This window comes from Taurulus bubalis, assembly GCF_910589615.1.
Source record: "Taurulus bubalis genome assembly, chromosome: 3".
Taxonomy (NCBI): Eukaryota; Metazoa; Chordata; class Actinopteri; order Perciformes; family Cottidae; genus Taurulus; species Taurulus bubalis.
The window spans coordinates 9,387,709-9,402,984 of NC_136591.1; the positions used below are offsets into that span (position 1 = coordinate 9,387,709).

The 15,276-nt window shown below is 39.7% G+C and overlaps 1 protein-coding gene across 2 annotated transcripts in view; it reads right to left on the bottom strand.

The window, feature by feature from the left end:
• Positions 1-15,276, bottom strand: part of kcnip4a (potassium voltage-gated channel interacting protein 4a) — a gene marked incomplete at both ends in the record, with an annotated part of 117,087 nt that overhangs the window by 37,917 nt on the left and 63,894 nt on the right. The window lies entirely within an intron of this gene.

The window sequence follows — 15,276 nt, forward strand, 5'->3', positions numbered from 1 at the left end:
GTGCTGTGGCATACCGAGTATTGTTTGGATGTGTGCGGACGTCAAAAGTCCGGATTTTTTGCTTTTATTTAAAATAATTATTCACCAACACTCAGTAATTCAAGATACACTCACTTCAACAGACAAAAACAAGATCTTCATCAGGTTGTGTTTGTTTTACACTCAATTTACTTGGTAACCTTTAGTATAGCGCCATCGCCAGGGCAAATACTTTATTTTATGACTAAATACACTGCACTTTTATTTACTTTCATTTATGAAATGTTAGTATGCTTTTAATACTGGTGAACAGTTTAAACATCTGCATATCAGCACTGTCATGACAGCCTGCTGACAATAGCATTACCTCACAGCCTTATTTGGCTGGAGACTCTTATTCTTGTAACATAGACAACACTTTTTTAAACTAATCTCCATTTCTCAAAATATTGGACTGGTCTTTCTGTAAAGCTTTCTTCTCTCTTTGGGTCTGATGATGATAACACATAACATTCAGCTTTTCCACTAAGTAGGGGAACAAGGCAACTTGACCTTCAATCAGCATGCTTTTTAATTTAAAAGTCCAAATTATAGAGGAGTCTACAAAATACCGGTGCTAATCAGAGGTCACAACAAATATCAATTATATTTTAAGTAGTGTAAGTAATATTTTATCAAACAAAAAAGGTGATCATCTCATTTTACGCAAGATAGCTCCACAATGCACTATATATATTAGGGCTGGGCAAAGTTGAAAAAAATTAACTGATTAATCGCATGATTCTTCTTATGTGCCAAATTCAATAATTAAGGAAAAACTAGTGTATTGCATGCTTTTATTTTAAAGTAATGTTATCAGAACAATATAACAGGCACTCTGGAACAACAGCAAGTTAACAACAGTATATAAATCAAAAATATATGCTAGGGAAGAAAAAAAAAGATGTATTTTATTTTTTTTAATGCTTCTATATGACTGGTCATTCAATTAAATATTGTATTTATTTTCAGATGTTATAGACTATTTTATTCTAATGTAAAACTGCTTAATATCATGCTGAAGAAGAAACATTTGTCTTTTATCAGGGAACAACATAAACAGTCTGTTCAGTAGTAAGGGTCCCTGTGAGGGACAAGCCACTCCTTCTTTTGTCATGTTCAGTTTGTTGCTTACCTTAAAGATGTATGTTAAAGTCCAGCAATTGATTAACTTTATACAGAAGCAATAAGTGCTTTTGATCTTGTTCAGTTCAGTTTTTTTTACTCAGTGAGAAAAGTCCAGTCTGTGTTGGCTTGAACAAGTGCACTGAAGTCTGGTTGAATAAGGTGGAGATGTGAAGGACAACTGTCAGGTATCTCGGCGGCGGCTTTGCGCATGCGCGATTAATGTTCACTCTGGACGCGGAGAGCGAGGCTCCTGTGAGACTGAGCGCGTTGTGAGGCGGAGCGGCTCGCGGCAGCACCCGCTGCTCGCTGAGAACTACAGAAACTACAGAACAAGACGTGCTTCAGTCTGTTGGCAACAAGCCGGTCTGTGAGGCTGCGGAAGCGCGCGCGCATACGTAAATCGCCTTCAAAGTAAAAGTAGTGCCGTTGTATTGCATTCATGGCGTGCATCTTATTTATTTATTTTTCTTTTTTGATTGACGCGGGCCGGACTGGGAGAGCCGTAAGATGCCCTGAACTACGCCGTCTGGGAGAGATTTAAAGTGCAGCACCTGTGTGCGGCAGCATTAAACGCATTAACGTGCCCAGCCCTAATATATATATATATATATATATATATATATATATATATATATATATATATATATATATATATGTATATATATATATATATATATATATATATTAGGGCTATCGTCGATGACGATATAATAACCCCCATATAATTTGGTAATAATAATTTAAAATATATATATATATATATATATATATATATATATATGTATATATATATATATGTATATATATATATATATATATACATATATATATATATATATATATATATATATATATATATATTAGGGCTATCGTCGATGACGATATAATAACCCCCATATAATTTGGTCCCAAGAGAACAAAAGACAGGTGAAATATGTCTGCACACACAGGCATATCACAAACACCGTCTTTCTCTGAACAATAGCAGCACATCCCGGATTTCCAATATTTCCCACCTTTTCAATATTTACTAGTTAAGGAACTAATAATGGGTATGATCGAGCTGTGGCTCAACAAAGAAGCTGTGGGCGGACTGATCAGTGCAAAAAGAACCTGCATGTGAGAGCTCCCCATCACATGGACTTAAAAAAAAGCACCAGACCTTCAGGGAGAGACGACACGGGAGAGGTCAGAGAGAAAGACAACGCGGCAGAGAAGAAAGGAATCGCAGTCAGCAACAGGGGGCAGCTGGAAACAAAGGAAACTAAAGTGTCTCCTGCTTCTCTTTCAGGAAGTCGATAATACCACTTGTGTTTGTATTTTTCCATCATCCACAATTAAACATGATAGGGTATGTTAACATGTCTATATATAAAACGATCAGAGTCTTCAATCCAGTTTAAAATCCAGGAAATTCATGTCCATGTCATTCAGTACTTCACACCCTATAGATACTAAAATAGGCATTTCCATCATGTGTGACCTCTATGAGTCTTTAAAATGGGCTTTATTTTGGCCACCACGAGTACACATGAAACTATAAACGTAGAACATTTCGCTGCCAAAAGCAGATGAAAGGAGCTCAAATATATATTATCACATTTTCAAAAAGGTAAACATTTATTTCATACAAAAAACACAGGGAGACGACCCTCCATCCATCTTCACAGCTTGTGGGCTCAAAGGGATATTTTACCAAAGGAGCAACTTCTGTGCTGTGCATGCTATTAAACAGCACATTTAGCCCACTATCGGTTACTTTTCCTTATTTGTGGCAGCTCAGGAAGAGCTAAATATAGCTACCCAAGTGTGTGTGTGTGTGTGTGTGTGTGTGTGGCCAGGCATCTGCGTAGGAAGCACCAAGCGAACACAGGTTGTAAGGGTGATAAAAAGGTGTGATAGAAGTCCCGCAAGCAAAAGGTGTTGCTAGAAAGAGAGGACAATAACTTCCAGCTGTGTTTTAAATTGGCCTCACTTTTTGAACATGACCTAATCCCAAAGAAACTGCCTGCACTCTCCATCATCTGCTCCAGTCACCTCACAACTTTGCATAAGGTGTAATCAAGGCCCTTGGCTCATGATAATGAAAATAATCACTGTTTTTGCACATCATCAGCACACAGTATGCTGTATCAATCAGTGTGTGATTCGTGATGAAGGTAATTGCCAGTGTGGAGCATTGTGGTGTGTTGGTTGAAGCTGGGAGCGCACACGGTACTGTAGTGGCACAGAACCGCTGCAGCACCTGCAAACTGAGAAATACTGCGTTTAAAAGTAATATGTATCAGTCAAACATCAAAATACATCGGCTAATCATTGACACCCAGAAAGGAATTATGATGATTATGATAATACACAAACAATGTTAAGTGGCTAAGAGTTAACTACATATTCGTTTTTGAAAACCAAACTGGATGTCCTTCGATTACTTTGACTGATGATATTCTTTATTTTTATCATTGTGGGCAAATCCCATGAAACGACCGAACAACAACAATGAATGTATATATTGCCTTTGAAGCCAAAACCTGATATATCTTATCCCACTGAGCCACAGAGCTCCATTGTTGTCCACAAACGATTCAAATGATCCCCAATGTTGTTCCTTCAACACCATGAACATGGCTACCATAGTTTGTTGTCTATAGCGCCACATACGCCAACCTGGCACTGAAAACTCACAAGAGCACCAACTTGTATCAATGCGCAGCTGAAAATAGTCCCAAGTGCACCATTTTCTCCTGTTGAGTAACATTTGCTGATAATTCCTCGCCCCAACAGCTGTATGATCCAATTATTAAGATCATCAACTCAGAACTAATGGGAGAGCGATAGACAAACAGTACATCGAGGATATTGGAGAGAGGGCAAGCTCAAATCGTGGCACCGGCACCTCGTTGAGGCATTTCCGGTGGCACATCTCAGATGCCGGGGCACCTCCGAGCTGCCAGAACAGTCGCCACTAGTTTAGAGGCAGCACTTCTGGCACCTACGAGTTGCCACTCATGTGCCACTAGTTTTTGAGGCAGATTCTACTATTTGAGGCAGCTGCCTCTGTTTGGGAGACAGGTGCCGCAACTTGCTTAAGGTCCTGGAAGGTATAATATGTGACAATACATCAAGGTCCTGGAAGGTATATATTCCTACGTCCCAGTTGATTCTGTTTGAAGTGCTGCTGTTTTGGAGAGGTGCTGTGACAGTTTAACTTTTATTTGTCGTTATTTGACAATACATTAAGGTCCTGGAAGGTATGACGGTTGGTAGTTGTAAAAAAAATATAAAAAATGCCGAGTTGTGCAACCCAACCTCCTAAAAATTACAATCAACGTATGTTTGTGTTATTGTTTTCATGTATACATTTCTAATCAACATATGTTTGTGTAATTGTTTTTGTTTTCATGCTTTCCCCATTGAATTTAAGCATAATTGAATTTCTAAGCTTTGCGGAGGAAAAGAAATTAACAGGATTCCCTCAGTAGCGGCAAGCGAAGAAGGGTGGGGTGAAGCCGGTAACAGGGCCGGTCGCGCTGGGTACGGTCTTCTCTGAGTCGGGTTGTTTGGGAATGCATCCCCAAGAGGGTGGTGAACTCCATCTAGGGCAGTATACCACTGCAGTCAACTCAGCAGGCACTCGGATCTCCATGGTCAAATCACAGACGCTGACATTTCAGGAAACACACTCAAGCGAGCAGAGAGATCCACGTGACACAACATCTGGTTTTCAATTCAAACATTTTACAAAGTAAAAGTTCTACGTCCCAAAATCTAATTTCTGAATATTTAATAAACATTTGATAAACATTTTTTAACTTTTTGGGATGTAGGACTTTTACTTTGTAAAATATCTGAATTGGTACAGTTAAGATGTTTGGGTGTGTTCTGAACACATTCATATCAGTCAGTATTTTGACCACGGAGATCCAAGACTGTTACCAGCGGCACTCTCAAACAGAACCTTAATTCACATGTCACATGTTGTCGAATAACGAAAAATAAAGGGTAAACTGTCGCGGAACCTCTCCAAAACAGAGGCAGCTGCAGCGGGAAGTAGTGGCAGCTGCCTCAAACAGTAGAAACTGCCGCAAAAAACTAGTGGCAACTACCGCAAAGTTGTGGCAACTGCCGCAAAAACTAGTGGCAGCTCGAGTGCCTATACGAAGTGCTGGTGCCACGATTTGAGCTTGCTCCTACTGAGGTATTGAGAGATGGGCTGACGCACTGTTTAATAAGAATACATATTATTGCCAGTTTTACCCTTTAATTTACCAATGTATTGATGCTTTAAAAGTCTCTGCAGGTAAAATCAATTCCTTTCTTAATACAAGGCAGCCTTCTGATTTCCCATTAGAAGCTTGCTGGTCTCTGAAGACGATATCACCGGTGCGGACCATAATATGCAATATTATTAGCATTAAAGCAATTTCTCAAAAAGTGGTCACAATAGGGGATAAGCCATTTCAATATGCCTGCTAAACCGAACCCTAACCCTATTTAAATCTAAGTGATTGCAACTGTGTAAACCTTCGCTGAATGTAAATGAATAAGCACAAAGAAGAGAAAAATCAGTTTCCTTATGTTTACTTAAATCAAGTTACAATTGAATTCCCATCTCCAGAGAAAGCAAAGTGCTGCAACATGGCGTTAAAACAAATTAATGTCCTCCATTGGATTTTACACAAATTACCCCAGTGGCCTGTGACCTTCCAATAATATGGTTGATTTGCAAATGGATGTGATTTGAGAGACGTGATTTGCTAAATTCCCAGTAATGGATCGTGTAAGACATTTTCTTGGAAGGAGAACATAACCTAATACAGAGTACTCAGATGCAATACAATCAAAAACGCTCTTTGTTTTAATAGAAATCAATATTAGAGTGGGCACTTAGAGTGACATCTTGCCAAATAAGTATTTAAAATAATCCGAATTAACTTCCATAAGGTTTGATGTATGACAACTTGACAGGACCCACATTTATAATCCTGCTTTTTACAGTAAATTACCAATCATGTAATATTGGTTTGAAATGCAGTGCATTTCAGTCAATCAGCCATTACAATGCTTTAACTGTTTCTTTCACCTCTTCTTTACTGCAAGAAGGATGTTTGTTGGATTTTGCTGCCATCAAGTGGAAACTGCGAGAACCAACAACTTAAAGATCAAATACGTGGAAGAAGTCAAAACTGCAAGTTGAGTACAAATTAATCTATAAAACTTGTTTCCACTGGTTTTTTACAATGGTTATTAGTTATTAATGCATTACAAGATGGACTTGGTTTTTGGAGTAATATTAGGCAATTTTTCTCATAAACCCCATACAGTAATTAATTGTATTTCCCTCGTCTGCATTAATAGATGTATGATGTGTTTAAGAATATTCCCAGTTTGGACATGAAGCCTCATGTCCAAACTGGGAATATTCTTAAACACACTGGAGTGCTTATATTTATTTTCCATTTACTATCTAATAATTTATAGGATAAACATATATATCTTATTTATATTTGTATTTGTATTTTTGTCGGGAGCTTAGATATTCCTTTATTAGTCTCGCAGTGGGGAAATTTGCAGGAGTACAGCCGCAAACGGCTAAAGTGCACACAAGAGACATAGTAAAATAAAAATAAATAAAAAAGTTATTTAAATAAACAGTAAATAATGCACACTAACAGCATTTAGCAGCAGGATGTGTTTTCTTGCATTGTAAATTCACTGACTGACGGAGGTCCCTGAGAGAAACGTTGCACAGCAGAAGCTGCCTGCATTCTGGTGGGGAAGGAGGTGTGAAAGCGAATCCGGACTAGACCCTGGGATGACACCCAAGCACGTGTCTGTCTGCTTTCCAGATGTCACTACGCGTTGCCATGGTCCACTGTGAGAAACATTCATGTCTGTACATGGCGAAGCTTTTCTGCACCTGCAGAGCCTCTTCTCAGCAAGACGTTGGTCATACATCCAGTTCTAGTTAAGCCTCTTAATACAGGTCGCCGTGTCCTGTGGGAATGGAGTTCATAATTCCCCAGAACAAACTGCCGCCATCCCACGACGGGAGACCCCAAAACAAAGTCGGAGCCCTGAAGCCAACTTGATGCGGCTTTTCTTTTCAATTTAAATGGTAATTTGGAAAACTGAAAAAGCACTACAGTGTAATGACACAGTGACTTTGAAAAGGGCAGAGATTACATGTTGCTGATAACGGAGGAAAAAATAAAACCCAGAGGGAAGTGGGAGCTGTGTGAGTGATCCCTTCTCATTCCTCATGTAAGAGCAGCTATGTGAATTTGCATATCAGACATTTGCATATCTGAAGTCTTTCACACGCCATGTGGCTTCATGAAATCAATGACATTTCCCAACTGTTGTGAGAAGAAATCTGTTTTATCAAGATGATTTCTCAATGGGAGTCTACAGAATTGTATAATGCACTTGTATCAGAGACATGTCGGGTAATGGAACGCCAAAGTGCTGCTCTGCAGTCTAGAGCGGCTCAGAGTAATTCATAAAGGACAATTAAGTTCTGAACTTCATGCACCCTATAATAATGACCACTGGGCATTTACCAGAATCCTGAGAGGACTTCTGCGATAAGGATCAGTAGACTAACGCCTGGGGTGAGATGAGAGTGCTAAAGAACCATGTCCATACCGAATGTTCTCTCAAATCTCTGTCATATTGTGACGCCCATCCGGCGTTTCTGAACAAGATGAGCACTTCTGTGAAAAAATGTTGCATCTGACAGATGGGTCGGAAAAATCAAATTGGTGGTTTGGGCATATGGGCCGTTTTTACAGTAATTGTATGCCTTTGACTAAGAGCCTGTTTGAATATACAGTAAAAAAAAAAAACATTTGTCTTTTTCTCACAGCAAAGAAGACAAGCCTTTCTCAAAGATTGTGTCTGAAAAATTGTGTCTGCTGTTCACAAAATGGTACTGGTGCATGTATTTGCTGCCATTATACTGAAATGGGTCAAAGCTTAGAGATTGCTTACTTAAAGAGGAGGGATGTCAGCTCTGAATGGGATTTCCATGCCATCAAATTTGGCTATGAGCGAGCGATTGGTGGCACTGGCTACCCCCAAAAATGACAGCTGCTCTCCCTGTGGTCGGCCCGAAGTCTTCACTCAGTTCTGTAAACACCAGACGGCCTGGAGGGAGACGGGGCCAGCAACAGGAAGCACAATGGACATCTCCATCACTGTGTGGGTTAATATCACCAGGAATAAGCTCAATAAAACCAACGTCAGCATATTTTTTATCTTGGTTTACTTCGCTTATTTGTTCGGCTTAGCGACAAAAAAAACGATTGTCCTTTTATTCTCGGAATCACTCAACTAGGTCAGACTTCGTTGAACGAAATTCATCTGCATTTTGTCATCTGTACTCCAGCCTGAGTCATGCTTTGCTGTGTCCATTCTAACAGCCCCACTTCTGAGTGTACCTATCTCACTCCCACACAAACTCAACTCATAACAGCTTCTGAAACACAAAACGGCAAGCCATTTAAAACAGTATCGACAATAAGCACGACACATCAGCGAGTATACCACCATAATGCCACTGGCATTAGAAACACTGAGGGAACACACAAAGCTCGGCTGGGCGAGTATGAAAAGGAGTTTGAGGGCAAAGTGTATGGGTGCTTATTGCACCATCATCTCTTGTCATGTAGATGAGTGCGGCGATGAGAATTAATGGGATGTATTAAAGTGGGTATTGGAGTAGCGCTGAGGTTGCAGGACAGTGCACGTTTAATTAGGTTGTCCTCGTCTAAAGAGCACTCCTAGTGTGAATCAGAATGGTGCATGGTTTTGACAAAATATTCGGTTGAATTTTCAATACAAAAACAGTTTTGAGCTGGATTTAAACTAGAAACTAGAACTAACTGACTTAATTGTGTGTTGATCCACAGCTAACTAATCTATTAACTAATCAGTTAGTTAGCTAATTGAGCCTTTACTAAACCACTCCCCTTAACAATAATTGTCCAATCACAGCTATCAAAGTGCAAGAAAGGCCCAGAGGAATACTCAGAAACACTTGGAGAAGGAGCACAGAGCAGTTTAACAAGAACAGACTGATGAGGCAACGGCTGGAGAAAATGTCTCGAGACAGACAAGTGTGGAAACTTGTCATCAATGGCTACGCTCTGCAAGGAATGCGAGTAGGCATAGGTTACCGAATAATAAAAGAAATAAAAGCCTTGTCTGGATATATATACAGTGATACAATATTTAAACATTGATTAGTCCTCATCCTAAATGTTTTTAAAAGTCAGTCAAAGACAGCTTCATCGAACAACTCATGGAGCTAATATTAGCGTATTAGCTAGCTGATAACAGTTAAAATGGTTTTCATGATTATGAATTTTGATGGTTAATCTGTCACTATTATGAGCATTGTGTGAGAACAGAAAGCTTGACAGGTCCATCCTTTGAGGAATAACCATCTCAAGCTGTCATCAACCAACTAATGTGTTGTCCTACAATTTTCCAAATGCAAATCTTCAATTTCCCTTTATCTGCTTCATGGTAACTGAAAACCATGCATAGGTCCATCGCCAAATAAGCATGGTACAGTGGTATAGTGCATTCTTTGTATCCACTGCAGGGCTGTGTGTGCATCTGGCTCTCATGTTCTCCTTTCTTGTTCCCTCTGAAAAGTGCTCCCAATGCACACAACTGCCCACTCTTTGATCTATGACTTGAGAGAGTCTCTCATTCATTTTGCTTTCAAGCTCCTTCCCAACAGCACAGTGGAATATGACTTACAGTACTTTAGGTGTCATCCATTGTGCCTGTCTCCCACTATACACCACTAAATATAACCTACAACAATTATTGTCCTCTGGCCACCCACTAAATATTTCATTGTTCGTTAATAAAGACTGGACTTCCTCGTCTTTTGTTACAGTGACAAGCTGTGACGTTGATGCTGATCAGCAACATGATTGCAGGGAGAAAGAGATGTAACATTAGCTCGTGTCTCGATGTGGCACGCTGTGTGTGTGTGCGCTGCCTCTGTAAAATCAATTGTGGGGGAAAAACGAATGGAAAAAGTCAAGCAAGTTTGTGGCCGGTTTAAAGTCAATTTCATGGACCGCTGGTGTGGCAACATGAGTTCAGATGGGATTGTAGAGAAAAGAGTAATGGGGAACCTGCTGAAAACAGAAATTCAAAACACACAGACACACAAACAGCACATTCTCAAACACTGAATGCACAATTTGTGCGAGTATAACACAAAAAATGGCACTGTACAACATGGAAAATGACCCGAAATCTTTTTTGAATCAGACAATTACCTTTAATACCAGGAATAGGTTTAGTTGCTCATGAAAAAAGAATCAAATGAAACCGTCTCCTCTCCTGCCCATCAAGCCTACCTGTAGTCTTGCGTCTTTGTTTCGGCTGAATAGAGAAGATGACCATTAAAGCCCCCATGATGCCCTCCAGACTTTCTCGCTTAGTGATCTGGAAGCCCTGCTAGATTTCACACACTTTCACTCCCACACTAGGATGGCTTGAGAATGTAGACAAACAAAATAGAGCTGCTGGGAAGCTTAACATGAAAAAACGAAGTCTCCGGTCCAAGCTTCCCTTTATATGCACCCCGGCGACGTGGGCAGCACGAAGAATATGAGTGGGAGTAAAAAACATGCGTGCCTCTTGAGTTTTGAATTTTGACGCGCACACTCTGCAGCCCCCTCCTTTCCTCTATTTTCCCGCTCTGAAGTGAGAGCTTGCTATCTGATCTCTACTCTGCAAAAGCTTCTTTGTACCAGTTGAGCACGCTCGGAAAGAGAGCCAGTAACATGCTGGGAGAGGGGGGCTGCCGCCCTTTTTCGGCTGGGAGGGAGAGATTGGAGGAAGGTAAGAGAGAGCTCATGCTGTAGATGACCATTAGCTACCTTTTAACTACATCTCCTGCATGAGAGGAAAGCACGCTGCGTCCATAAAAACTAAGTGCTGAGAACTCGGGCCGCCAGTGGCTGATTATTATATATATATATATATATATATATATATATATATATATATATATATATATATATATATAAATTATGCAATCATTGGTGAGCAATGGCAGTGAGTATGCCTACTCATGCAGAGGAGTCACCGTATGAACAAATTAATGAAAGTGGGATAGTCCTGTGGTAATACTATACTTGATACATGTGATAATTGAATCCCTACATGCTGGCAGTCATATTTGTAGCCAGAAAATAAACAATGAATAAAAAGAGGAACCCCTACACCCTCGAGAAAAATACATCAACGCTGTATTCAAGTAAGAAAGAATATGTTTTTATAAGTGAAATGTATTTCCCATCCCATATCACAGCCAATGAAAAAAAAGTGATTGCCTCCTCAGAGTTGATCCTGCGACTGCTTACTTGGCAGACTCAGAGCGCCTTTGGGGAAGCTTTTTTTTCGGATTACGGTGAAGGTCTGCAGGTCAGAGTCGCGTCTCTTCCCTTTTCAATCCTTTGCTCAGAGCGTGCGAAAAATTCCACAATGAGATTCTTGCCCGATTTGACACAAAAAGAGGAAAAAAGAATGAAAAGTACTTCCAGCAACTGTGCCACCCACGCACAATGCATGTCATGAACTGTGACAGCAGTCCAATTCAGAGTTGGAACAGCCTACCACTGCAATCAAGGGTCATTTCTCACCCACACTATTAACCTGCTTCCTGTCACTGCGGCAGTTCTGAAGGTCAAGGACCTTTGAATCACCAAAGTGCAGTCTATTGCTTGAAAGAAAAAGCTTCCTTTTTCTGCACACTGCTGCATTTTAGTTGTACCAGTTAGCTAGGTTTTGATACAAAGCTCAATAAAGATTTACAAAAGACAAAATGTACTATTTATACCTTTTCTACACCTGATCAGATGAACACATAACTCTCTGCATGGTAATTTGTCTTTGCTTTGGATTGTAATGTCGTTCAATAACATGTCTGTTCTGAAAATATCAAACCTCCTCTCTTTAACTGTTAAGATTTCTGACTCTGGCGAACTCTGCAGGCAAACACTGGTCTGACGCAGGAGATACGTTCAAAGTCAATACGACATCTGCTATTTTATTAATTTTTGATAATTTAATTTTGGCATACTGTAAACTTGGCTTTTCATACTATAATGCTACATTGTGGTCAAAACACTCTGTGCTGCTTGCAAAATATGCAGTTTTGAATGTGCCAAATACAGTATGCCAAAAATACCGCATGTTGGCTTGCAGTGTGCAAGCCAACATGCCTTTCTGGCTATTCTGACCTACAATCCTTTGTGCAGCAGCTATATATCAGCGTGAGGGTTCATGGCACAACGTTGAGTGACAATGAAGTGCGTCCCAATTGAATGCATACTGCATGCAACAGTATCTACTTAAGGTCTGCTGCAGTATGTACTAAAAGTACAAAATAAAAAAGTAGGCGATCTGGAAGCGCCTACAGACACGCTAGCGGCTCAGCGATACTGTACTCAAAATGCTAACGGCAGCATGCTAACAAGCACAATGACACCATTCGGACGTTTAGCTGGCTCTGAAGGTGTAAAGCACGAGCAGATAATGTCGGTTTTACCTGTACAAAAGTAGCAATGTGAGAAAGTGTCAAAAGCCTATCCACTTACTCTTAAACTGTAGCCTCGGTTGGATGTTCGGACCAAATCCGCTGAGCGTGCCTTTTCAAAGGGTAGCCTAATTATGTTGGAGCAGTAATGACTTTTCATTAAATCAGGCACTCAAGAGAATAGAGTGGAATAATCAAATGTCTCTGGGGTAAACCAACTCCACATACTGAGGCTGATTCCACACACCGCTCCAGGAAAACCATCTCATTAACTATATGGGGTTTTAGAAACAAATTGAGATGGCAGCACAAGTGTTTTATAATTGAAGTGAAGTTGGATTTAAGCGCATAGAAAACACCAATCTAATCACATACCAAGAACATCATCAATAACAATTTGGCTTAGAGATTTCAAGGGCTAACGTTCAAACATCTGCTTAAAAATGCAACGCTTTTACATCTCAAGTATGTAGCTGCTCAGCTGCAAACATACTTGATATGTCTGTCCATTATCCAGTGTTTTTCCCCGTCCACTCCTCTCACTTTTGTTTTTCTGTTAATCAATGTGATGCCATGTACAGCACCTCATTAAAAAGGGACACTTCTTGTCCGTAGGTGTTTGTGACTCAGACACAGGCTGTCGTTTGAACTAGCGGTGGGCAAAGGCAAATGGAAATGCAGTCAAGCCATCGCCACAGGAAGCTTATGAGCAGCAGTTGATGCATGAGGAGAGCAACGGATTTGACAGGTTTTGCTGTGCAGAGGTAAAGTAAGTAAGGTAAGTAAAGCCCAAAGCAAGTGTTTTTTCTCAGACATTAGTGATTATTTTGCTCTTCAATCTCCTCTCATACAAGCTAAGGTACCAGTGTAACACATGGAAACAGTAAATTACATCGACAGTGTTTCCATTTCTAGTCACTAGATGTTTTTGTCAGACCTCTGATCTATAGTTTAATTATAGCAGCAGTGAACACAGGACATTAGTGAACAAATAAACATTTGCATTTAGATGCTCTTTAAGTCTACTGAAGCTCTACATTTACAGTAAAAACGTATCTGAGCTGGTTTCATTTCATTGTAAATGTAAACCAGGGGTGGCTTGTGACACACGCCTAATTTCAAACATATTATTATGTAAACGCAAGTACATGATCATCATCATAATATGATTTTCACAAGTGAATCTATCAAACAAGTATTTAAAGAGCTGAGCAGAAATATTCAGAAATAGCCAGTCTGTCAACTTTAATGATGGATTAATATTTTTGGTGCATCTGCTGATTTTCTTATTTTTATATATTAGAAAATGTAGTATCTTTAAGTTGTGGACTGTTAAACTAGCATTTATTTGCATCAATCAAGGAAACTGTCAACAGATGAATCAATACTCTAAACAATTATTAGTTGTAGCCTTTAACTAAATTACAGTATGCATATACCCATGTACATGTTGCGTTAAAAAAAGTATGCACAGTATCTGAGAACATTTTTATTTATGATGACCATTTATTATATTCAGCATGTTATACTCAGAATACACATGCACCCGTGTATATGTCTGGCCAAATCTTGAGATACAGTGCATATTACGATTAATAGTAGATTTAAAAATATCTCATGAGCTTTGTGTTGCTCCTCAGCATATTTCTGAACACTCTGCATATTCATGCATGTTCTTCTTTACCTCACATTATATTACTGCCTGCACTGGTCGTTAGAAGTTCTTTCATACTGTGAATATTTAATTTTACTGGTCGACTATATATTTGTAATATGTATTTGCTGGCTGTGTAGATTAATATAAAACTATGAATATGTATTTGTTTTTTCAATGACCCAGTTTGTCAACAGGTATGATTAGTTTCATCCCCACAGGAACAGTGTCTATATGTGACTTATTAATGTCATCAGACGCAGGTGACTGTTCTGTTTTAGTGATCCTCGACCTCAGTTCTGCGTTTGACACCGTAGACCATAACATCCTGATTGAGAGGCTACTTGATTGGGTGGGCATATCTGGCACAGCGTTGGATTGGTTTTCATCTTACCTCGCTAACAGAAGTTTTACTGTCTCGGTGGGAGAATTTGAGTCGGACATCTCTCCACTGTCTTGTGGGGTACCGCAGGGCTCGGTCCTGGGGCCTCTGTTATTTTCTTTATATGTATTACCTCTGGGACAGATCATTAAAACCTATAATGTTGCTTATCATCTATATGCAGATGATATCCAACTCCATGTCTCATTTATGAATAAGGATCTGTCATATAATTTCTGTCATATTCATTGAATGTGCTGTAACTCTGTTACACTGGTCATTCTGGTCACATGGCATCTATTGCTTCTGTCCATCCGGGGAGAGGGATCCTCCTCTGTTGCTCTCCCTCAGGTTTCTTCCTTTTTTCCCCATGAAAGGGTTTTCCCTATTTTTTGGGGGGAGTTTTTCCTGATCCGATGTGTACAGATTGTAAAGGCACATTTTAATTTGTGATTTTGGGCTATACAAAATAAACTGAATTGAACTTTAAACCCAGTGAGGCTTTCAGGTTAACCAGCCTGCTAG